This window comes from Trachemys scripta, chromosome 8, assembly GCF_013100865.1.
Source record: "Trachemys scripta elegans isolate TJP31775 chromosome 8, CAS_Tse_1.0, whole genome shotgun sequence".
Lineage (NCBI taxonomy): Eukaryota > Metazoa > Chordata > Testudines > Emydidae > Trachemys > Trachemys scripta.
This window is the reverse complement of record NC_048305.1, coordinates 50,613,767-50,637,475: the sequence shown is the minus strand read 5'-3', so window position 1 is coordinate 50,637,475 and position 23,709 is coordinate 50,613,767. Positions and strand designations below refer to the sequence as shown.

The 23,709-nt window shown below is 53.1% G+C and overlaps 1 protein-coding gene across 1 annotated transcript in view; it reads right to left on the bottom strand.

Moving 5' to 3' along the window:
- BRINP2 (BMP/retinoic acid inducible neural specific 2) overlaps window positions 1-23,397 on the bottom strand; it is a 55,977-nt gene extending 32,580 nt beyond the window's left edge. The window contains exon 1 of the mRNA XM_034779289.1: window positions 22,667-23,397. The gene's annotated coding sequence lies outside the window, so the exon portion shown is untranslated. The remainder of the gene's footprint in view (window positions 1-22,666) is intronic.
- Window positions 23,398-23,709: the final 312 nt, after the last annotated feature.

The following is a 23,709-nucleotide window of genomic DNA, read 5'->3' as shown; positions in this document are numbered from 1 at the left end:
GTCTTCGGCAGCAATTTGGCAGCGGGTCCCTCACTCCCTCTCAGAGGGAAGGACCCGCCGCCAAATTGCCACCAAAGAATGAAGCGGTGCGGTAGAGCTGCTGCCGAAGTGCCGCCAATCACGGCTTTATCTTTTTTTTTTTTTTTGTGGCTTTGCCGCTTGGAGCGGCAAAAAAGCTGGAGCCAGCCCTGCGTCCTGTGGTGGATTCAGGAGGACGTGTGATGAGTCTGTCTTCTTACTTGGTAACAGACATTCCACGTGGGATTTGAGTGCCCCCCCGGAATGGATGCTAGGTAGGAGTTTTGCTTTGTGAGTCAGCGTTTCCTGCTTGTTCGATGGGGGCGGGTTGGCTGAAGATGGTGAGTTACAAGGTTCAGGGCCTGCTGCTCAGCAGAATCGGACTGTGAATAGAACATTTTCTTCCTTATTAGGGGTTTTTCTTAGGCGGTGAGGACTAAAAATATCTACAGAACAAAGAAGAGTTCAAACCAACACTTTTGACTCGGGCTCTCTTTTTAGCTGAAATAAGTGCAGGGGTGTAAAAGTACATAGTGGGAGGCACTTGCTGGCATGTAGCTGGGCCATAAAGGAGGCATTTGCTGGCCGTGCCTGTCCCTGTGCCAGAGGTCTATGAAGTTGCTATTGTCACAATGACGGAGTGTCTGCCGGGGGAGAGGTTCTAGCTATGGAACAACCTTCTAGAGGAACCCCAACTCTGACCGTCTTTAGGAAACACTGCAAGGATGTCATCTCTGAGAAAGCCTTTCCACCATAAGTGACGGTCCCAATTCAAACACTTTTGAATCCAACCCCCCTTAAAAAAAAAACCCTAAGCCAAGCAGAGTTCTGACCCAGTAAAGCGAGAACTGCCAGACACTCCATGAAGTCTGCTAGGGGCTTTGCTATTGATTTTACATGGAAGCTGCTGAGATAGGGTTTTCAAGGCAATTCCTGCTTGCTATGGCTCATCCCCGGGCTCTTTTTATGGTGCCAGGAGATTTTGACCAACTAAGCTCAAAACAACAAGCCCCCATCTGCACGGCTGCTTCATGTCTGGCTTTGGGCTCTTCTGGCAGGTGAAGTCAATCTAATTGGTAGATGACCTCAAACTGTAGATGCAACAAACACAAAGGAGAGGAGCAAACTATCAAGTAACCTGGACAGATTAGTGGCTAGGGCAAAGGGCTAGGAATCGGGAGATTTGGTTTCCATCCCTGGTTCTGCCCCTGCACCAGTGTGACCTTAGCCAAACCCTTTCCCTTCTCTCTACCTCTGCTTCCCCCACTTATTATGACTAACAATAGTTCCCTTCCCCTGGAGACGTCTGCATGTATGCATGACCCGTCTATACAAGAGCTATTCTTATGGGGGTGGCAGGAGACAAAGGGATTTTGGGGACCAATAGAACAGTGTCCCACCCCCTGAAAAAGGAAATAAACAGAACAGATATAGACTGGAGCCATCAGATTTAAGGGAGTTTATTTACAATCTGCCTCCTTAATACTGTCCTAATGTTTTTTCCTGTCTGAGCATGTGGGATTGGGGTTGGAGGCTGGGAGGGGGAAGCGTCCCTGGTGAAGAGGGGGGAATCTCTCTCTCAAGAAGTGGCCCAAACCATATAAGGGCTTTTGATCTACTGTTCTAGCAAATATGTTCCCCATCAAAACCATCTGGGCGATGTGATATTAAGAATTATTTCCATATGTTTAGCAAACTTTCTTGTGAGTCATGAGCAACATTTACAGCAGGCAGATGCTCGAGCTCGCCCAGCTCTGCCAGTGCCTCTCACTCCTGATCCGAAACCCCACTGATATGCCAGTCCTCGGCCCCCATGCAGCTCTAATAATATGTCTCCATTATTACCTGCAGCAGCCCTGCCATTCCAGTGCCAGGCCCTCTCGCAGCGCCGCTAATGCATGTCAATCCAGACCGACAGCATCCCACTGCGATGCGTCCTGGGCCTCCATGCAGCTCTGCTAATGCATGTCAATCGTAGCATTCAACACCCCCTGCTAATCCAATTCGGGGGCCCCACGTAGTTCTTCTCATGAATCTCAATCATGCCTTCAATACCGCCTGTTGTTCTATCCTCCCTCACAGCTCTCTGTCTTTGCACTTCATTTCTGCCCTGCAGCACCCCAGTTCTCCCAGTACAAAGCCCCTCACAGCTCGCCAACCCTGACCTCTGTTCCAGCCTACGGCTTCTTCTGAGGAGGGGTGGGGTAAAGGGTCGACATCTGAACAATGCGTAGCCAAGGAGAGATTTCCAGGGCTTTGTCACCACAGGTCTCGCTTTCACAAAATACCTAGGCTTCCCCTGGTGCAAGCGCAGGACTAAAGGGGGCAGCTGGAGGAAGGTGTGGAGGGTGTGAGGACAGTCACCCTCCGCACACAGTGATGGCTGTTGTCTGACAGCCTACTGCATGTTGTTAAAGGTGCAGAAATGCTGAATCTCTGGCCTCCCACCAGCTTCTCTGGTATTTTCAGCTGCACATCCAGGGGATTACTTCACTAATGACACCTCCTGCCCCGGGGCTGGCAACGCGCTAGCAGCTGACGTACTGCCCTTTCTCTACTCCAGCCACCTGGGCCTGGGCCAATGCACACTGAAGTCAACGGAAAGACTCTCACTGATTTCAAGGGGCTCTGGATCAGGCTCTGTGTTCACTACCCCTTGCTCCTCCTTCCTCTCTGTAGGCCTGATCCTGAGCCATGCACCCTCAGTGCCCACTGCCTTCAGTGGGATGTCCCAGGCATAGAGCACCTCTCCGGATCAGGCCCCTCTCTGGGGAGCAGGCGTTGAGGGCGGAGAGCGCCCTGGCCAAGAGTCAGTTGGCTCAGAGCTGTTCCCCACCATCATTGTGGTGCCCAAACCTCAGAAGTGGGGACTGGAATCGGGGTTCCCCAGAGCTGGGGGTCTGGGGCACAAGGGTAGGGAGGTCCGAGGAGAAGGGAAAGTCAGAAGGTGGAGGGAGACCAACACTGGGAAGCTTCAGGGCAGCTAAAGATCTTGGAGCACCTCATATGAGAGAGAAGCAGGGGCCTCTGGAGGAGAAAAGGAGGGTGGGGCTCAGGGTCTCCAAAGGAGGAGAGGGATCAATGGTGTAAAGAGTCCTGGGGCCTCCTGGACATGCTGCATGGCAGAAGGGGGAGCTGTCAGCAGAGATGCCTCTTCCTCTTAGACATGGCTGATTTTCAGTGAATCCCAGCACTTTCTGATTCTCTTTTTCCAACCTGGAAGCAGTTTCTTTCCCAGCGGCCCAGTGAAGGGTTGCGGGGAAGGTGTGTTGTTCCTCCCCCCTGCAGCCCTGCAGGCCCAGTGGAGCTATCAGACATGGAGCCGGATTCTATTCTTGCTCATGTATTGTCAGTCAAATTGTTCACTAGGTTCCAGTGGCAGTATTTTCCTTGCAGGGGGCGATGCATGAGCCAGAAAAGCTGGCTTTGTTTAGGGCTGGAGTGTGAACCCCTTCATTGCTGGCAAGCCGTTACTGCCAATCACAAGTGCCAAACCGGCATATGTCAGGCCCAGAAGGCTCATGAGTCTGGCTTAAAAATCAGGAGATTGAAAAAAATCATCCAGTGGGAGGTTCTTTCTTTGCACCTTTGGGGTGCACTCTGGCCATGTTGTCAAGCTTTTCTCCTCAACCAGCAGGGCTGGGAACTTATTATTGAAAGGGGAGCTGCAATTCCCCCATAGTCATCAGAGTTCAGGAACTGGGCCTTCCGTTACTCAGGTACAGCCCCTTGGAGTCAACGCTCATCAGTGTAAGAGGTTAACAATTGGCCATTATGGATCCTGGGCAGAGGTTGAGCGGTTATCTCACATACAAATCCCTTTTCCTTGTCAATTGAGCAGATCTGGTTATGGAGTCGCAGGAAGACAATAAACAGCTGGATGGTTGGTGGGGGGTTTTAGAGTAGGGCCAAACTTGAAAAGACTCTGGCTTGGGTCATCCCTGAAATAGGTTGGATGTGCGCTAGTGAGTGAGAAACAGTTGGAGACGCTGGCCTCGTGGATCAAGTATCTGTCTCGTATTTAAAAGGTTCTGAGCCGTGGAGCATTTTGCAAGCTATAGCTAGGAGTAATCTACCCCAGCCTTTTCCATAGTACCAAGTGCCCAAATGAAATTAACCAAGGCCCTTTTTTGGCCGAACATCAGGAGGCTTTCCTAATGGAGAGATCTACTGGGCTGTATACAGGGCCGGCTCTAGGTTTTTTGCCGCCCCAAGCAAAAAAAATTTTGGCTGCCCCCCGTCCCAGCCCTGGGCTCCTCGCCACACCCCCCTGCTGCCCCCACCCTGGGCTTTCACCCCCCCGCCCTGCACCCTCCTTCCGCCGCAGCCCTGGATCACTGGTAACTCGCTCCCAGGGCGGGTCATTCAGCAGGAATTTTAGGTGTGCACAGAACACAAACAGGATTGGTTCCCATATGGTTACAGAACTGCATGAAGTGGAACAATTTTCAGCTTGTGTGATTGGAGGATATCTGGATGCATATTATAAGACTGTCCTACATAAATGAGGAAAAGTTGAGGTGCCTTTATTATTCTTTTGTTCCACTCTTTCTTTCTATGGGGAATTTGCCAATGCAATGTCAATGTCTTCCTTTTAAAGAAACAAACAAACAAAAAGCAATGGCTGTTGAAAATAGCAATTCCAGTCCTAATAACCACTGGGAAGCATTTCTTGCTCAATTTTATCCTACTTTTTCTACAGCAAGTTACAGTGGATCAGTATATTTGATTTGGGGGAAATGAAGTAACAGCTGCCCAAACTGAGCTTGAGCACTCCTGAATTTTGAGATGTTCAAATCTGGAGGGCAGATGTTGCGGGGGGCTGTGGCTCCGCAGGGGAGCACGGCAGCATGTATGCAGCAGCGTGTCTGGCGCTGCGCGAAGCCAGATATGCTGGTCTGAGTGGCCCGGTAAGGGGGCTGGGGTGTTGGAGAAGGGGTAGGGGGGTCCAGGGGACAGTCAAGGGACAGGGAGGGTTGGATGGGGTGGAGGTTTGGGGGGGCAGTCAGGGGCAGGGAGAAGGGGGGGCTAGATGGGTCAGGGCTTCGGGGAGGGGGGCAGTCAGCAGACAGGCAGCAGTTGGATAGGCATGGGAGTCCCAGGGGTTTGTCAGGGGACAGGTAGGGGGTGGGATCCTAGGGGGGAAGTTGGGAGGGGTCTCAGGAGGGGGCAGTTGGGGACAAGGAGAAGGGAGGCTTAGATAGGGGGTGGAGTCCTGGGGGGCAGTTGGGGCAGGGGTCCTGGGAGGGGGTGATCAGGGGACAGGGAGCAGGGGGGTTGGATGGGTTGGGGTTCCTGTGGGGGGCAGTTGGAGGGAGTGGATGGTGGCAGGGTGGGGCTACCTTCCCTCCCCATGGAGTGTCCTATTTTTTGAATGTTAAAATATGGTATCCCTACTCACAGTGCAGCTCTCCATTCACTGCAGGCTGCAGAGTGAGGTCTCAGCTTCCTCACTCCCTCCCCCTCTTTCCTGTTGGTAGCGGCAAAGTGAATGCTGGGAAATGTAGTTCTTTCCCTGCTCCAGGGCTGGTTCTATAGGCAGGGAGCTAACCAAGGAACTACAGCTCCCAGGGCCCCCTGTTGGTTCTCAGCTCCCATGCTGGATCTCTGCCGCCCCTGCAAATGGGCTGCCCCAAGCACGTGCTTGCTTTGCTGGTACCTAGAGCCGCCCCTGGCTGCATATAGCCTCCCAAAAGAATTGGCCCAGACCCTGTTGCTGGTGATTTCCAACTGGCCAGGTCAAAGCACTGGAGAAAGGACTGCATCTAGAAATCCTGCATTGGCCCCCGAGGATCAGACAGAGGAGCGAATACGTCAGGTGCATCTCTTATTTCTGTGGTTCTAGAGACTGACTGCCCCTCTGCAGAAATAGGAAGTGGCTGTGAAGCCCTGACTCCAAAATGCTGTAGAGCTAGAACCGGACGTGTGCCACCAATTCACCTGCTCCGATGCAGTCGCCCAACACCCTTCCGCTATTGTCCTCGGTGCCCCAGCCTCGTGCATGTCGCCTGGGGCCGCTGCTCTTCAGAATGCCCAGGGCAGGCCTCTTGCCCTAAGGCCATGCAGCTGCTGCACCCAGAGAGTGCTGCCACGGGCAGGCTCCCTCCAGGGCCCATGCTTCACCCTGCTGTTTTGCTGTCGGTTCTGCATGTGCAAACAGGGAGCGGTTGTCCCCTCCTCTGGGTCCTGCGCTGAGCTCCCCTGGCACTGCTGATGCAGCTGAATGGAAAATGTAACAAACAATTCACTACAGTCATCATCTCTCCCCGGGGGCCCAGCAGCAGGGAAGAGGAGGAAGTAAACATACAAGCGACCATATATGGCACTTGCAAGAGTCTGTGGCTACTCCAAATCCCAGCTCTGCCTGGTGGCTTTTAATCTTTAACCTTTCCACAGGGAACAGGCAGATCCCCTAAATGTAATCAGTGGGAGAACCAGGGACCTAAATACTTTTGAGAATCTGGGCCTGAGAGACTGGGGGCTCATTCCTGTGAGGTGCTGACTTCAGTGGAGACTGAGGGTGCTCTGTCAGCAGGATGGAGCCCTTGCTGAGTAAGGAGTGAGCTGGGACCAGAGCTGTACATGTGACCACCCTCCAGGTCAGGAGGGAGCGTCTGTCTCTCTGACTCTCGCTGTTTTCCTGGACTTAGCGGCAAATCCTCTCTTGTCCCTTGTGTCTGGCTTCTTTTCCTCCTCCCCGGCCGTGACATTAAATGAGTGACAGAAGTGTTCCTGCACTGAGCGCAACTGGCCAGGCATCGGCTCCTGTGACTTGCTGGCCCTGAACTCTGGTGGTGGGGTGGGGTGTGTGTTACACAAACAGGGTCACCCCCTGTTGCAGAAGGGGATGTAGAACAACAATCAGCTTCCTTGAGCTGAGCAGAGCCCAGACGATCTGGAGGCTGCTAGACTCCCACAGGGTTTTGGGCTCTGTTCTCCTTTCAGTCACACCAGGCAGGATTCCCATGATACTCTGGTGTGACCTCAGCCTAAGTGGAAGGAGAACCAGGCGCTGGGATTATAGTGGCTCTGAGCAGCAATTAGAGCAATTCCCTCTATTTTCACTGCCCTGCCGACTCCTCCGTTGGGGCGGCAGGTTTGCACATCCCTGACACTCAGCGCTGTGCGTGTACCGGAGTGACCATTAACTAGCTGATGCCGTGTGACCGCTGTGAGCTCTTCAACAAGCTCGCAGGCTCTCTCTTTCTTTCGCTGAGATCAGGGCGCAGAGCCACGGAGGGGAAATCAGGGCTGTGTTCTGCAGTCTCTGACTGAGACAGACAGGCAGAGTATTTTCACACAGTCTCCCCAGCGTCTAGTCTTGCAGTGCTACAGACCGGAAGGATTGTCCAGTGGTTAGGGCACTAGCTGGGAATCTGGCTTCAATTCCCTCCCCACCACAGATTGCCTGCCTACCCATGGGCAAGTCCCTGAGCCTCTCTGTGCCTCAGAGCCCCATCTATACAATAGAGATCCTAGTAGCACTTCAGAGAGACGCTATGCTGGCTTGATTGCCTAGCTCCCTGCTGCTACAAGGTCTAGAGCCACCAGTACCCTGGTTGCGCCTACGCACCCCGCCCGCCACGTATTTTCATGCATTCCTTGCTGTTCATAACACAACATGTGCTGTGGCTTGTGGAACTGGATGCTGTGGGAGGCACATGGGCAGAGCCACTGGCACCCAATGGCAGTAGATCTCCATGGCATTCCAACGTTGCTTTCCCTTAGAAGGCAGAGATGTTCCTCTTTGCGTCTCCCATGCCTCCCCCTCGCAGTATCTCAAACGGGGGAGGCTGCCAGTGTCTTGTCCGGGGCACGTGTTGTGACACTGCGCCGGGTCTGAAGTTTAGTGGGCTGTGTTTACGCTTGTTGGCGGGCCTGATCCAAAGCACACTGAAGTCACAGGAAAGGATCCCCTGGACTTCACTCGGCTTTGGATCGGGCCCTGTGAAAACTGTTTCTTTGCAGAAAAGAAATTTTTCTTTCCCTTCCCATCACATGCATGTTGGTTTGTTATTGCAGATAACTGTTGGTTTGGTCCTGGTGCTGGGCTGTGTGGGCTGCTCTGATCCTGCTGGCAGGCTGCTGGGCAGTTGGATTTGGTTGTTTTTATGGAGGGGTGGGGGGAGTGCTGAGTGTGTTGAAAATACATGCAAATACACTCTTTTTCTCTCACACACGTGCGCACACACACACTCTCACGTGGATGCTTTATCCTAGAGAAGGGGAGGCAAATTTTGGGCTTGTCAATCCCTCTCTTTGATCCTTTCTCCACTTCTCAAATCGGTTCCCTCACAGAATATTCCTCCTATAAATGGATACTCTGGGTATAAGACTTTACCTTAGGGCAGCTTCTCCAGGGGTGGCTGTGGGCTGTCCCATGGCCCAAAATGTCTGTAGTGCTGAGTGCAAGGGCTACTCCCCCACCCCACCCCTCCCCGATGTGCCTCTCCCTGTCCCCCCCAACCCCCCCCCGAGTTGGGTTTCACAAGGGGCAGGGTATAGAGGGACCAGAGTGAGGGGCAGAATTGGCCCTAGTGGGTGAGAATCACTTCTTACTGCAGCATACTCTCTCAGCCTCCTAGATCAAAGCCAGGCAATGCAGATCTTCCAGGCTGCTGGTTAACACACCTCTTCAGGTAGACCGCAGGGATAATAGAAATTAGAGCTAGAAAAACCTATTAGGTCATCTTTCCTCCGTGGCTAGCGCAGGGTTGTTCCCTCTGCTGCATTCTCCAGTGCTTTGTCTAGCCCAGCTTTCAAATGACTCAAGCAACGGGACTCCAGCTGCTTCCCTCGGGAGCCTAGTCCACGGTCTAATAGATCTGACTGATAGGAAACGTTTCTTGATATTCGCTCAGAATTTTCCTTTGCTTAATTTCACCCCATCACTTCTGCTTTTACAGTGTGCGTCTCTCTCTCTCTCTCTCCAACCCCTGGGCCGGATCCCTGGCTGGTGTGAGTTGGCAGGGTCCCACTGATGTCAGGGAAGCTATACTGGTTTACACCAGCTGAGGATCTGGCCTGCCCTACCTAACTCTGTGTATGGATTCCTATATTATCTGTCCCCAGCTGCATGTTCTTCCTTGACAAAGCGAGATGGCCATCTGTCGTCAGAAAGATGCCCCTGGATTAATTTTGATGCTCTGTCACGGAGAATCCAAATGCCCTGGTTCCCAAAGGGGGTCTGTCCATCTTGGAGAAGGAGCGGGGAGGGCTGCTGGTGTCTGGTGAAAGGAGGCATTCCTCTATTGCCCCCCAAAAAAGAAGGGGGACCAGAGGGACCTGCCAGCTCAAGCAGCCTAGGTGCCATCTGCTGGAGAGATCTGGGCTGGCTGACAGAACCGGGTGGGGGGCAGACAGAACAGAAGCTGAAAGGAATGAGCAGGAGATAGGGAGGGGAGGGGATTGAGCATTCTCAGCAGAGCTGCATGCTGGGTTTATGTGGGTTAGAGCCCATATGTGCACATAGACAGTACCCACACCAGCAGGGCCCATGTTAGCAAAGTGACAAGTGGGGGGCACCATAATCTCTCTCCTCTGCAGGGCCAAAAATGGGAGCAGCTTTGGCCAAGTAGAAGGCAAGGCTGGGGCAGCTAGGGGATTTACACAGCTGGCTTGGAAGTCCTGACCACAAGCTAAAGCTGCCCTCCCGCTGCACAATCCCTGAGAGATGGGAGGCAAGGGAGGTGAATCAGTGTGCTGGGCAGGCTCAGGGTGTTTGTACCTCCCTGCACCAGCAGGGGACAGTCTAGTCCAACACCTCTAATGGATGTGGGTTGGGGCTCCCTGGCCAGGACCGAGGGGGCAGGTAAAGTTGGAGGCAGCATCTTAATCTAACCCCTCCCGTTACCTTTTCCTGCCATACACTTTTGCACCCTCAACACGTGTGTGCATTGAACACTCACCAACTGGCCGATCAGTGTAAACTGCACCCCTCGGTTGCTCTGCCATGCTCACCCCTGTCCCTTGAGCTCAGTGAGTTCACAGCTGAACGATGTGCCAGAGTGCCATCTGTGTGTGCCAGGCTGCACTCTGCAGCATCTGGCCCACAGCATGGGAACTGAGGGCCCATCTTCAGCATGGAAACAACCGCAGTTAAACCGTGGTTCAGAGTCCTGTGTGTTGTGGAGAGTCTAGTGCTACTGGGAGGGAGACGGACAAGAGAGATCATCCCATCTCTGTATGGCTGGGTCAGAGATGTTCGCTGGGGCTGGACCCTGTATTTATCTGGGTCTCTGAACCATGTTTCAACCTCAGAGCTGGATTCTCTCTAGGTGATGGTGATGTGGATAAGAGGTAAACCACACAGAGGATTCTTACAAAAGCCTGTATTATCACACTCCTGCGCCCAAGAAAACAGGCCTCAGAGGCATGGGGGGCAGGAGGGGGGACAGGGAAAAGAATCATAGAATATCAGGAGGTCATCTAGTCCAACCCCCTGCTTGAAAGCAGGACCAATCCCCAGACAGATTTTTGCCCTAAATGGCCCCTACAAGGATTGAACTCACAACTATGGGTTTAGCAGGCCAATGCTCACACCACTGAGCTATCCCTCCCCTCAAGTAGTCAGCTCTGGAGAACCTCCCACTCATTCACCCTTATAGTCTCACTACCTCTTACAATATCCCATGGTTCATCAGAGCCACCCTGTCTTCACAGTGCAGAGGCATCTCAGTTTCACAAGCAGGAGAGAGGACGGAACACAGCCCCAGGGGGATTACAGCCAGCATAAGTGTAAGGCATGCAGAAGAGCGGGGATCTAGCTACATGCAGGGACATTGCATTGCGTAGGGGCCCTGCTGAACCTGTGGCCAGATTGGTCAGGCGGCCTTGTCTTCCCCCAACCTGAGGTGCCCCAGGTCGTGGGCTGATGCAGGTGGATTACCATGGGCTACAGCAGCTGGGGATGGTCAGCGCCGTGTTTGATGTCACGGAGGTCAGGAGCCCTGGACCCATGACATGGGACAATGGGAGATAACACACCGTTCCCAGGCTCAGAATAGGAGCCAGTGCTAACTGGGGGATCTGTTCAAGTTCAGCAGAGGGGACCATCCACTTGAGCACTCTCTCTGCAGGAGAGTCCCACTTCCCCGGAAGCCCAGGCTCTGAGACCCGCAGCAGGAGGAGGGAAAACGATGCAGAAAATATCTTGCTGTGCTTCTTCCTTCTCTAGCGGTGGGTGACAGATGGCACATTGGCCGCGGTGCACGCACGATGAGCATTTCCTATCGGGGGCTGGACGCGAGACAGCGCAGCCAGGCACACTGACAGCATGGGGTCGGCCGGGGCACAGAGCGCAGCAGCCGCTTCAGAAGGCGCAATGTGATGTGACATGGCACCACTGGCCCCCGACGGCAGCAGCAGGAGCACTGCCATTCAGAACTGGGTCTGTGCGCGCGCTGGGGGTGGGAGATGCCAGCACGCCGTTTGCTGGGATCTCCGCTGACTCCACACCCAGGCCGAACTGTCTCTCACTTGCCTCAGTACTAACTGCGCCCACTGCTTCAGTACGGACCATGCTGCTCCCCTGCCTTCAAGCTCTGCTCCCGGCTTCATGGCTAGTTTATGCCTGAGAAGTAGGCAGACCCCAGAGATCAGGCCCTGTCTGGGTGTGTGCATGCACCCGTGTGGCTGGGTGTAACTTTGTCCTGTGTGGGTTTGTGCTTGTGTGTCCAGGTGCTGTTTGTCCAGCCCTGGGAGTTTGCGTGGGGGTGTCTCAGGTCTTGGCATGTGTGCATGGGCTCGGGCGTGTGGTTCCTAGAGGGTTCACATGTGTATGCACATTAGGTTTCTCTGTGGAAGCCTGGCTATTGAGTCAAGGGTGACCAGATGTCCTGATTTTATAGGGACCATCCTGATATGCAGGGCTTGATCTTATGTAAGCACCTGTTTACCCCCCGACCACCACCACCCGTCCTGCTTTCTCACACTTGCTCTCTGGTCACCCTAATTGAGTCTCCTCGGTGCCTAGGAACCATCACTGACCCAACACTAGAGCTTATGGTTCAAAATATTTCTTTGACCAAAACAATGGAACTTTCCATGTGAAATGTCTGATTTTGATGGTGGATTTTCATAAAAAATCCTGGAATTTTCAGGCGCCTGATGCATAGTTGTTGTCCCCCCCTCCCCCTTTAAACTCTCAAAGAAAAATTCCAATGGAAATGAGAAAGTGTTTGTTAATTTTTTCATGGGAACAAAGTCCATTTCCTGAGCAGCTCTGCCTAACCCTGTTCTGGCCCCTCGCAGCCATCCAGTATGCCCCTTCACTGCAATTGATTGTAGGTAGCTGGCTTGACACTTCTCAACCCACTCCCTCTTCATAGCACAAATCAATAGCCCAGACGAAGCTTGCTCTGAGATAAAAACTGGAGGGCAGAACTAGGCTGGCAGGTCAGTATCACTCACTGCCCAAAAGGAGTTGCTGAGATGGAAACCTCTCTCGGGTCTCGGGGTCTAGTCCTACTCCTACAAGCCCGCAGGGAGGAGGGGAGATGGCAGATGCTGGGAGGCGGGTAGAGTTTGAGATTACAGCAAGCAGCTAGATGAATAATAAAGGCACCTTGCTCACTCAGGTAGGTTTAAGGTGAGAAATAACAGGATTAGAAAGAATGTCAAATTGCTGAGTCCTGCAGACCTGAATCACAAACCGCTTTCAAGCTGTCCGGCTTTCTTCCCTGCAGCTGCTAATTCATCTCTGCTTTGGGGAAAGGAAAGGAGCGACCACGCAGGGGGTGTATGGTCAGCTAATAAGCAAGTGGAACAGCTGGGGCTGCGGAGACAGGGTGGGAGTGGGGAGAGAGCATCAATATTTGGGATGGGTGGTGGGGGCAAATAAACTCAGACAGAGGCTTTTGCATCAAATCTCCACTTCTGATTCAGCTTCTCATGTTAGGACGTGCTTTGTTCCCACCCCCAGCAGCACTGGTTAGTGTAGGAATGTGAGAGGCCCCCATCTGAAGCAGGGACCCATTGGGCCAGGCGCTGTGTGCATACATGGTGAGAGACAGCCCCTTGCTCTAAAGAGCTTGCAATCTAGACAGGATGGTCTAACCCCCTCTTTGCAGATGGGGGAACTGATGGGAAGAGATGTTATTTGCCCAGGGTCATGCAGTTAATCTGCAGCTGATCCAGGCGTGTTCCCCTGATCTCCTGCCTTCCAAGCCAGTGCCTTAACCTCAAGATCCATCCTCCTTTTGCCTCTGGCGAGACAACCATCTCCTGTAGGAAAGCCTAGAGCTTCCAGCCTGGAGAGGAGGGGGTCAACCCAAGTACCTTGTCACAACACCCAGAAACAGAACCCAGAAGCTTGTTCTATGGCAGGTACAACATAGTGCACAGCTATGCACTGTGATCCTGCTCCTTTTGAAGTCAACGGCAAAGCAATCCCTGGAGATGTAACTGTATATCAGGTGTAGTTCAATTATTAAGGCATTAGCTAATTGTCAGGGACATTAACATTGATTTTGTCAGGCCATGTACATTTTCCAGATCACTTTCTGCAGTAGATTAAATATAATTTAAAGCAGGGCCAAACACCTTCTGAAACTCACCATAGGCCAGATCCCCAGCTGGTATGAATTGGCGGAGCTCCATTGATTCAATGCCAATTTATACCAGCTGTGGGTCTGGCCCCTTGGCTTCAATTCTCTGTTGTTTGCTCAAGGGGCTGCAAACCGCAACTCCTACACCAGTGCCAGCTCCTACGTCCCATGGGAATTGTCATTCCCTTGGGATTCCACCTTCCAAAGGAGTCCTACCAGCCCAGGTTGTCCCATGCACAGCTCTGATTCAGTACCGCTCCTCCCCAGCCAATGCCACCTGGTCTGGGTACTGTAGTAATTGGCTATCAGCCCCCTGCCAGAGTGCTTTCCTTCACCACAATCCCTCCTTCCACCCACCACCAGTCCTGGTAGATTTTCTATGTTGCCAGAAGCCAGAGTAAGTCCTGAGTGAATCAAGCCCAGCATATGTGAAACACATATTCAGGATAATCTTATCACGTATTTATTCAGCACAGAGCAACTCAAAGCACTTTATAGGCTGGGGGTGGGGGTGAGGGGATGCAGCAGATGTTTTGCAGAGCAACATTACGCAGCAGTTTAGGATGTACATGAAAACTGTCTCCAGTTGAAAATTGCAGGAGGAATCTGAAGGAGGCGTAATTACAAGGATGGGAATTCAGCCGTGGCAATTTGGGGCTTGACACAGTGCCCCCTAGCACCGTGCTGGGGCACTGTTTCGGAGAGAAGGTTGCTATCTACTCAATCATCAACTCTATTTCCTGCGGTATCCTGGGTTTACCTTAGAGCTCTAATCCTGTTCCCCCATGGGCCAATGCCATGCTGGTGAGGTGTGATGAGACGTGCCATCAAGTGGTCCGTTTTCAGATGGCCAGGTGTGGGGATCTCATTAAAAGTCCCTATTGACGTTAATGGGAAGAGGAGAGAAGAGAGATGGTCTGGTGGATACAGCACTAGCCTGAGGCACGGAAGCTCTGGGTTCAATTCCTTGCCTAAAGTCGCACATGGAGAGAGCAAGCCTCTCTGTGCCTTTGTTCTCTGGCAGTGGGGCTAACAATGCTGGGTTGTCTACCTGTAGCATAAGGGACTGTCTATTCTTGTGTGTTTTTACAGTGCCTGGGGCAATGGGACCTGGATCTTGGCAGTGGCCTCTAGAGTCTACCCTAATGCAAGCATTATTAACAAGGCACCTGGCTAACTCCCCCACCTGGGAAGATATCCCCAGGAGTTCTTCAGGCAGGTGTCTCCCTTAGGCCAGTCAAATACCAAAACCCCCACTGTTCTTGGGTGATTGCTGAGCCATGGAGCCCAGCACCCCACTCACCACCAGGGTGTACAAGGCAGACTGAGGAAAGGTAGCAAGATGGACTAAAGAGTCAATAGATATTGGCTTAAGCTAGGTGCTGTAAAAGTAAGGGACAGTCTCTGCCCCGAAGGCTGACAGTCCAACCAGACAAGCTGGATGCAAGGTGGGAGGGGAAAGGGAGGCATGGAGAGGGGAAGTGACTTCCCCAAAGCACACAACAGCTCTGGGACAGAGTCAGGAATGGAACTTAAATCTCCTGACCCCAAGGCCCTAACCACTAGCTCACGCTGCCTCTCAAACTCTTATTATTGTTGTTATGGTGGTTCCCAATGGCCTATGTGGCATGGGGGAGGGGTCCCATTGTATTGGGTGCTGTGGAGATCTTTATATACTGTAACACCAAAAAAACCAACAACCCCATGATAAAAGAACATTAAGGCTGCCAAATGAAGTTCTCAACACTTAGGAAATGCCAGAATTAAGGGAGCCTATACACCCTTAACTCTGTCCCCTTCTACATATGCAGGGCGACACAGTCTTTAATTACACGGTCACATTTGTTTTAAGCGCAGGGGCTGTGGAAACAACATATCGCTGTTTTCTGGGACACAAGCCCTACCCAGACCCATAGCTTGTTCAGCCTGTGTTTTAACCTACACTCTATGCCACCCCTGGTGTTTAACTAGCACCGCACAGAGCCCCTGTCCATGTACGGGGAGAGGTACTTGCCCCCATTCCCCTTTGCACGACACAGTGCCCCAAGCACAGGAGCTCATGGGCCTCACTTTCAAATGTTCCTGTACTTTAAAAACCAGAAATTGCTGCAAAGCAGCACAGAAGTGGGAGGAGGCCTAGGGAAGGGTCAGCCCAGCCCAGCCTCTGCTTTGAGGAATTGGGTCACAGAACACCATGTTCTGCCCCCTTTGCTCCCATCACCTTGCCTGTTCTCGGTGCAGAGTCCTGCACAAATCTGAGTGAGCAGAGCTGTCCCTGGGCTCGCCCTCTTGTTAGCCCACAGAAGAATCCCACAGCAGGAGAGTTCAGTACAGCAACCCCCCATCCCCCTGATCCAGTCCCTGTGCTCTCACTCCAGCCCCCAATGCCCTGGTCTCTCTGATCCCCACAAACCCCCATTCAGCAGCTCAGTCTCCTTTGCCCGCTGCTCTGTTAGCCACCCCCCACTGGCTGCTGATCTCCTTCTCTATCACTCCAGCTGCTGCAGGCCCCATCCAGCTCTGTCTCTATCTGCTCAAGGCCCTGCCTTCATGTCCACTCTCCTCTCCCAGTCCACCCGGTTCCCCGGATCACTCTCCTTCTCCCTCCTTGTGCCTGACCCTGACATGCAGGATTAAGGGGCCAGATTTCCATGTACTCAGAGCCCTAGTTGGGCCCCAAAGAAAGGGCTCCATCCTGCCCGGTGCTGAGCCCTCTGGCTCCAATCCTGCACAGCACTTGAGCACACAGGAGTGGTGGCCGCTGGAGTCAATGGGACTTAAGCACATGCCTAAGAGACTTCCTGAATCAGGGCCCAAAAGCCTTGCTGCACTGGGGCTTGAGTGCTCAGCGCCTTTAGAGTTGCCGCCTGTCCAGGTTTTCCCATGATTGGCCCTTTTTCTAGGTAGCTGTCCTGCGAAATCTGTACGTCTTCCCGGGACACTAAATGCCCCAGCGTTTGCCAATCACACCCCCTCTGGCTCTCATGGGAGAGGGAGCTCTGGCTCCAGAGTGTCTGGGAGCCCTGGGGATGGGGCGGCTCAGGAGTGGGGGCAGGGAGCTTGGGGGGCCGGCAGTGCCTGGTCACCCGCTGCACACGTACCGACTGCAGGGGTCATGCTGGGCAGAATCAGGGTGGATCCAGCTGGCACTGCATACTGCTTGGTGAGGTCGGTGCCCAGGGCAGCCCCAGGAGCCCACAGGGGCTGGTGCCCTCTCCTGGGGCTGGGACAGGGAGACGGTCCCCTGTGGGGGGGGGGGCATCAGTACACTGGGGTGTATGTGGTGTGGGAGGCAGGCAGATGTCCTGTTTTTTTGTATCTCAGAGGCAGCAGCCCTACGTGTGGGATCAACCCCCCCAGCCCACCCCACCCCACCCCGTGCGATCCAGCTGCAAACAGCTGCTGCACTGCTGGAACTCATGAGGGCAGATCTCGGAGTAGGCCAATCACCTGATTGCCTCTCAGGGAAAAGAACTCTCCCCAGCCAGGATGTCCCAGGTGGAGGGGAGAGTCTCCCTGGCCTATGTCTCTAGGCTGCACTTGTACTTTGCCTTGAGACATGCCAGGTCTGGGTTCAGGGAACTCTCCCTGTGCTTGTCTCCTTTACGTGGCACAAGTTTTCCTTTCCACCCTGTGTCCTTTTTGCTGTTGGGCTTATATTCCTCCCCTTAATGAATCGCAAGACAGCACAGTTTATTGCTCTGCAGGTGTCATATACATAATCTCCCAAGGAAGTGTCAAGGAATCATTGATCTCACTAGCTAATGGAAACCAAAAGCTTGGTAACTATGGGCCCAGGCCTTGCACAATGGGGAATTCATTGGGCCAGTAAGCGTTCTGCGGGTTGTGCAGTTATCCCAACATTCACACATAGGCATCATGCTTCAGGGACTCGGCCTTCTGCTATGAACCTCGCAGCAATGTAATCTCATGTGCATGCCATGCCTGCCATCCCAATACACTGTGGAAACTTAAAGGGGCCATATCATTGCGCCGTCTGGATATGTCTTACCTCCTCCTGTTACAAGTCATTCAGAACAGTTCTAGGCCTGTGTTATAAAGCAGGTCAAACCAGATGTCACAGTGGTCCCTTCTAACCTTATAATCTATGAATCTACATGTGACGTGGGAAGATGCTTTAATCTGAATTACAGAAAAATGGGTCGTTCTTTGTCTTTGTTTGCTTTGGGTATGGTTGATGTCTCAGCCAACATTCAAAAATCATGAATCATGGCCCCCAAAATCAAGAGAGTGGCTTAAAAATATCAAGATTTTATGTATATAAAGAGAGACTGAGTTCTCCTTGTTTGGCATCTACTTTTTGAGCCTTTAGGGTTCACACTGTCAAGCTTTTCCTTGCCACCAGGAGGGCTAGAAATGTGGGGTGGGGGTGGGGGTTAATGAAATAGATTTGTTTTAAATGAATGAGATTGTTCAGGTAACCTCAGGAGTCCAGGAGCTGGGGATTTAAGAAGAGTGCAGTAAAGCCTGTATAATCTGCTTCCCATTGTCTGTGTGGGTTTTTCTCACAGCCACAGGGAGGGGAAAACAGGACTGCAAAACCAATCACTGGCAGGGGGCTCAGGGGCAGGGGACGGCCTGAAACTGCTTTTAACCTGTGCTGTCTGGGTTTCTAGGTGATTAATGTCCCTGTAAGCTGATCTACAGGGTCAGATTCCCCAGAGCTGGGGATTCACAGTTCTCTGCATTGGAGCCCCCTAGTGCCAAGAGGGTGGTTTAGAGGGCAGCTGGAAGGATTACTGCTTGCACTCTTATGGGACTCCCCCTGGGGGAGGCCAGTGTGAATTCCCATGGTGGCTGCGTAGGTGTCCTGCTGGCAGAGGCTGTTGAGAGAAAACACTTGACTGGTGCGCTCCCTAAACAGGCCCTATGGCTTTGGGCGGTTCCTCTTTTTGGGGGCCACTGTTTGCCACCAATAGTCCCCGCAGTGCTTGGCACAACCGTACGCCTCCCACAACCTTCTCCCTTGGTGTATTTTCCACCCTCGGCTCCTCCTGCCAGGTCTGACACTGGCGGCAGCTGGCATAAAGCCAGTGTGAACCTAGCTGGTAGCCCGTGGGCAGGGATCATCTCCGGGAGTAGCATATTGCAGATGTCTAGCCACACCCAGCAGCCCTCCCGCCGGGCAGTTTGGGGCAGGGAGGAAGAATATAGCGCACACAAAGGAAATAGCAGGGGCAGTTGAGGGTATGGGACTGGATTGCAGGACACTGAGATCAGTGACACCTCTGAAAGGCAGCATGGGGATCCCTCACCACCACCACTGGTTTGGGCTGCAGTGTTATGCCTCATCTCTCCCTTTGGATGCTTGGATGAGTTCAGCTTGGAGTGAGAGGGAAGAGTGACACCTGCTGGTTCATCAGAACCACAGCAGGCGGCACCCTGGGCTTTTCCTAGGATTGCTCTCACCCAAGTGCTTGCCCAGCCTGACTCCACTATGCTTGTGAGAGCTGACAGGTGCTGTGTGGCTGCAGGCAATACAATGCTCCTTACAATGTGCCTGAATACATTTCCTGCTGCAGATGGTGCATGTTTCAGTTAGAAAAAGAGGCGAGAGGTGCAGCAGGTGACCCGCACAGGTACAGCATGCTCAGGAGTTTAAGATCAGAATCTCCACTAACAGATGCTTCAGGGACCTGGGTATTTTAGCTGTTAAATTCAAGGAGGGAGAAGTATCTTTTTGGGAAATCAACAGTATGGCTGAGATTTTTTTAGAGCTGTTTAAGCTGAGCATGAGCATACCCAGGTCCCAGTGAAATTAGCCGCTCTGGCTCCAAGGTGGAGAGATGCGAAGTGCTATGCAAATTTGAGTGTGGGGGCGGTCTGAGCAAATATTTACCAAGAAGCCATTCTTTTCATGTTGGCCAATGCACATCAGCCAGGACCCCGGCAGGTGTGGGCCAGTGCATGTCAGTCAGGGGCTGGGCTGACTGGATTTGATCATTCAGCAGTGAAATCACTGGCAGACAGAGCGATTGCTGTTGCATTTAGGGTTTCATTAGAGGGATGTGTACTGTGATGCTTCTTACATCCTCCTGTCCCAGAATTTTGCATACAGCCCAGTACTCCGGTAATTTTCCAGTCTATCCCTGTATATTTTCTACAGACCATCAAATACCCAAGTACTTCTCCTAAATCCCAGGATCAGTCCAGCTTCCCAATTTCCCAGGACTCTGCATCCTACTAGCCTAGCATTTCTCTTGGATCCCAGCATTCTTCTATGTACAAGTACCCTAGAATTGTCCTTACATCTCGATATCTTTCCCAGGTCCTTTTCTACATCCTACCATCCTTCCCATGTCCTCATGCCCTATACCTCCCCTACATCCCAATGTGCTTTTTGTACCCCAGTACTCTTCCTTTATCTCCCTACCCAAATACCTTTCCTCCTTCCCAGGCACCTTTCACTGTTGCTATCCTCTTCCTCTCTATAGATGGTTCCCCTCATCAGCACAGAGGGGGGAGGGATAGCTCAGTGGTTTGAGCATTGGCCTGCTGTACCCAGGGTTGTGGGTTTAATCCTTGAGGGGTGATCTAGGGCAAAATCAGTACTTGGTCCTGCTAGTGAAGGCAGGGGGCTGGACTTGATGACCTTTCAAGGTCCCTTCCAGTTCTAGGAGATGGGATATCTCCATTAATTTCATAGCACCGCATGTGAATACCCAACAAACAGTAAGGAATGACTCCCTGTGATGTAGGGAAGTGTGATTATCCCCATGGAACAGATGAGGAAGCAGAGCCATAGAGAGCCCAGATCCTCAAAGGTATTTAGGCTCCTATCTTCTACTGATTCCAATAGACATTAGGACCCTAAATATCTTTGAGGATCTGGGCCTATGGGAGTCATGCTGCCTTTCACAAAGGGAGACTGGCAGAGCCAAGAATTGAACCCACAGGTGCATCTGTACCTCAGTTTGCGGTTGTCCTCCCAACTGGCCACTATTTGTGCAGTGGGACAATTGCTACCCGACCAAGTTCCCTTTCCAGGGCCCAGCAGTGATGTGAAGCCAGAATGTCTATGGTATGAAGGTGGTGACTTCCTAGGTTAGTTCCCCCTTTACTACGACAATATGAAAGTTTCCAGGCCAGCCTTTTTCGCTCCACTCTCTGCACTGCTGCCTCCTATCCCAGCAGGGCTGAAACTATCAGCTCAAGCAATGCACCAGCACCAACCTGCTGTTCAACAACAACGCTTAGGGGGGAGGAAAGCACTGAATCTCCAAAAAATTTCAGACAGGAAAAGCGGGGGGAAGCATGTAGTCAGCAGAAAGTGCCCCGGCAGCTGTCTCCGCTCTCCCTGGGGGCTCCTCTGTGTAGGCTGGCGAGGTACAGGGCACTACAGCATCTCCTGAGCCCTCCCCGATGAGTCCTCTGCACCCAGGGAGAGGAAGGAGTTGGATGACACAGGGACAGCGCCCCATAAACAACTTGTTTTGAAGCCAGAAGGAGGGTTATTCATAGGATGGTCTTAAATGCAGGGCCAGAGGATGGCAGCTAGTCCTAACAAAAGAGGCTGAAATGCTGAACGCCAAGTGGAATAAGATCGCCCGAGTACGCCCTGTTCTCCCCCTCTCCCCCACTTGTCTGTGCCCAAACTACACTGCTATTCAGAACAAGCTGCACTCCAGCCGAACAGAACATGTTACACTGACTGCTCATCCTCAAACACTTCCTGGCAACAGTGTGTGCACATATCACCCCCCTTACACACGCACATAAACACACACGCTGATTTCCTCACACCCACCCACCCAATCCCTGTACAGCACACACAACAACATAGGATTTCTGACTGCACTAATGAACAGTCATCTGCAGCACAACTGTGGTTTTGGGACACCCCGTGTTACTATCCAGGTGACACAGTCTCTCACTGCTAAGATGCCATCTTGGGAACACAGAGAAACAGCAGATTTTTTTAAAAGAACAAAATAGGCAACTATGTACTACAAGGAAACCCCGTTGCAGGGTTCTGTCATGCTCTGCTCTCCTGAGCCACAGTGTCTCCAGAACCCCCACTTGATGCAGTACACTTGAATTAGGTGGTTGCTTATCTCTCTCTGTTAAAAGAGACAGCCAGACATGTTCACGTTAAGTTATCAGACGGAATACACGCCGCAGATTGTACAGCACATGTGCACACAGTTTAAGACCTGCTTTATCTAATGTAGGTATTCGTAGGGCACCAATCACTGTAGTATCTAAGGTACAACAGCCATTCCTTAGCTGCCAAATGCATTAATCCCTGTTATAACCTCCCGCCCTGTGTACCACTCCAAGTGTCAGAAGCCCAAGCACAGTAGGTACCTCTATGGTCAGATCACAGAACTCTTTTCTGGCAGGTTAATCCATTTTCTAGTTTCTGTTTGGACTGCATGTACATACTGTAGGTCAGCGGTTCTCAACCTTTCGCATACTGGCACCTCTCTCCCATCTACCTGGGATCTAGCCAGGGCCATGCTGTTAATTAGCAATGGGGAAAGGGCAGCGGTGGTCATGACCGCTGGGTTGTGAGCCCCTGCTCTAGGTAAGTAAGCAATGGATACAGTATTGGCTGCCGAAAAGTGAGCTGGAGGGTGGGAGAAGCAGCTCACAAGTTCATGCAGTTGTAGGATGGGAGCATTTCATGTTTTAGTGGCTAGAACAAGGCAAATGTAATCTGCTGGTGACATATAATGTGATATATAAAGGCATATTCATATAGACAGTAGAGATGGAATTAGGTCATCTTGCCCATTCGCTGGCTGTTTCAGGACTGTTCAGCAGCATATTTTCCAATGCCATTGCCAGTCCAGTTTTAAACAACTCAAGCCATGGATCTGCCTCTTCTTCCCTTAGGGGACTATCCCAATGCTTAACAGAGCTCAGCATTAGCACATTTCCCCCTGTGTGTGGCATCTCTCCATGGTAAGTCACGTATCTATATGTGCCTAGGTGAATACACTGTATACAAGGCAGCGCAGCATACTCGACATAAGCATAACCAATCCTGCTTGCATCAGGTAGGAAAAGAGCGAGCGGTGCCTGCAATGAGAACAGCCCCGTTACAGCTGCGAGGGAGAGGAACTTTCAAGACTTACCCCAGGCAATAGGATTGTGGGTCAAGAAGGCAAACCAGGGACGCCAGCCGCTGTGAAGCCGGAGTGGTAACTCCGGTGCGAGCACTCCGCTAGGATCCGGTACGGGAAAGCCCCGCGGCGCTGTCCCGAAGCCCTTCCAGCCGGGCAGGCCTGCAGCCAACTCCCTTAGCACCCCCGGGGGGAGTTTTCAGAGCGGTCGAGGCAAAGATCATCCGATACCAGCGCCCCCAGAGCGCTCCCTTGGCTCCTCGCAGGAGCCTGCCCTTCGGGGAGGACGCTGCCCATCATCCTCGGTGGCAACTTTCCAAAGTCTTGCTGGCGGGGTTCGCTCGTATTTCGGGGGCCCGGCGGGGCGCGGAGACACCCCCTTATCGCACCCTTCCCGGTCCTCGCTGCTGCGCGGCTCCGCTGCTCTGCCCGTCCAGCGGCTCAGTCCCCACCATGGCTGATGCACCAGCCCTTGCACATTAGGAGGCCGGGTCCCACGCTGCTGTGCACGGGCGAACTCCAGGCACCAGCTCTAGCGCGCTCGCCCAGCGCCCGGCGAGCCGCGGGCACTGCCAGGGTGGCGCTCGCCACGTGCCATGCTGGCCTCTCTAGGGCGGGGGCAGATCCGCTGGGCCAGGCCGGGGGCTGCTGCAGGCGGCGCCTCTCCCGGGACTGCGTGCACCGTGCGCGGGCGAGCGCAGCCCTGCGCTGCTGCTGGCCCCTGCTGGCGCCCACCTCGCCACTGTCACCTGCGCGCTGCTCCGGCGCTGGAGGGGCCCCGAGATAACCGCGCCGCCCGCCCCGCACACTCCCCCGCCCGCCCGCCCGCATACATGCGGGCAGCCAATGGGAGCCTCGGCCATAGTGCCTGCGCTCCCTGATTGGCCCGGCCGCCGGGGGCGGGGGGGGGGGCTCTGGGTCCCCCCCGGCTCAGGGCCAGTGGCCAGGGACAGGCTGGGCGAGCCCTGCTGGGCTGCAGCGCTGACCTGGGGCGCTGGGGGAAGGCTGGACACGGGGCGGGGGGCTGCTCCTTAAATCCGAGCCACTGGTGCCCA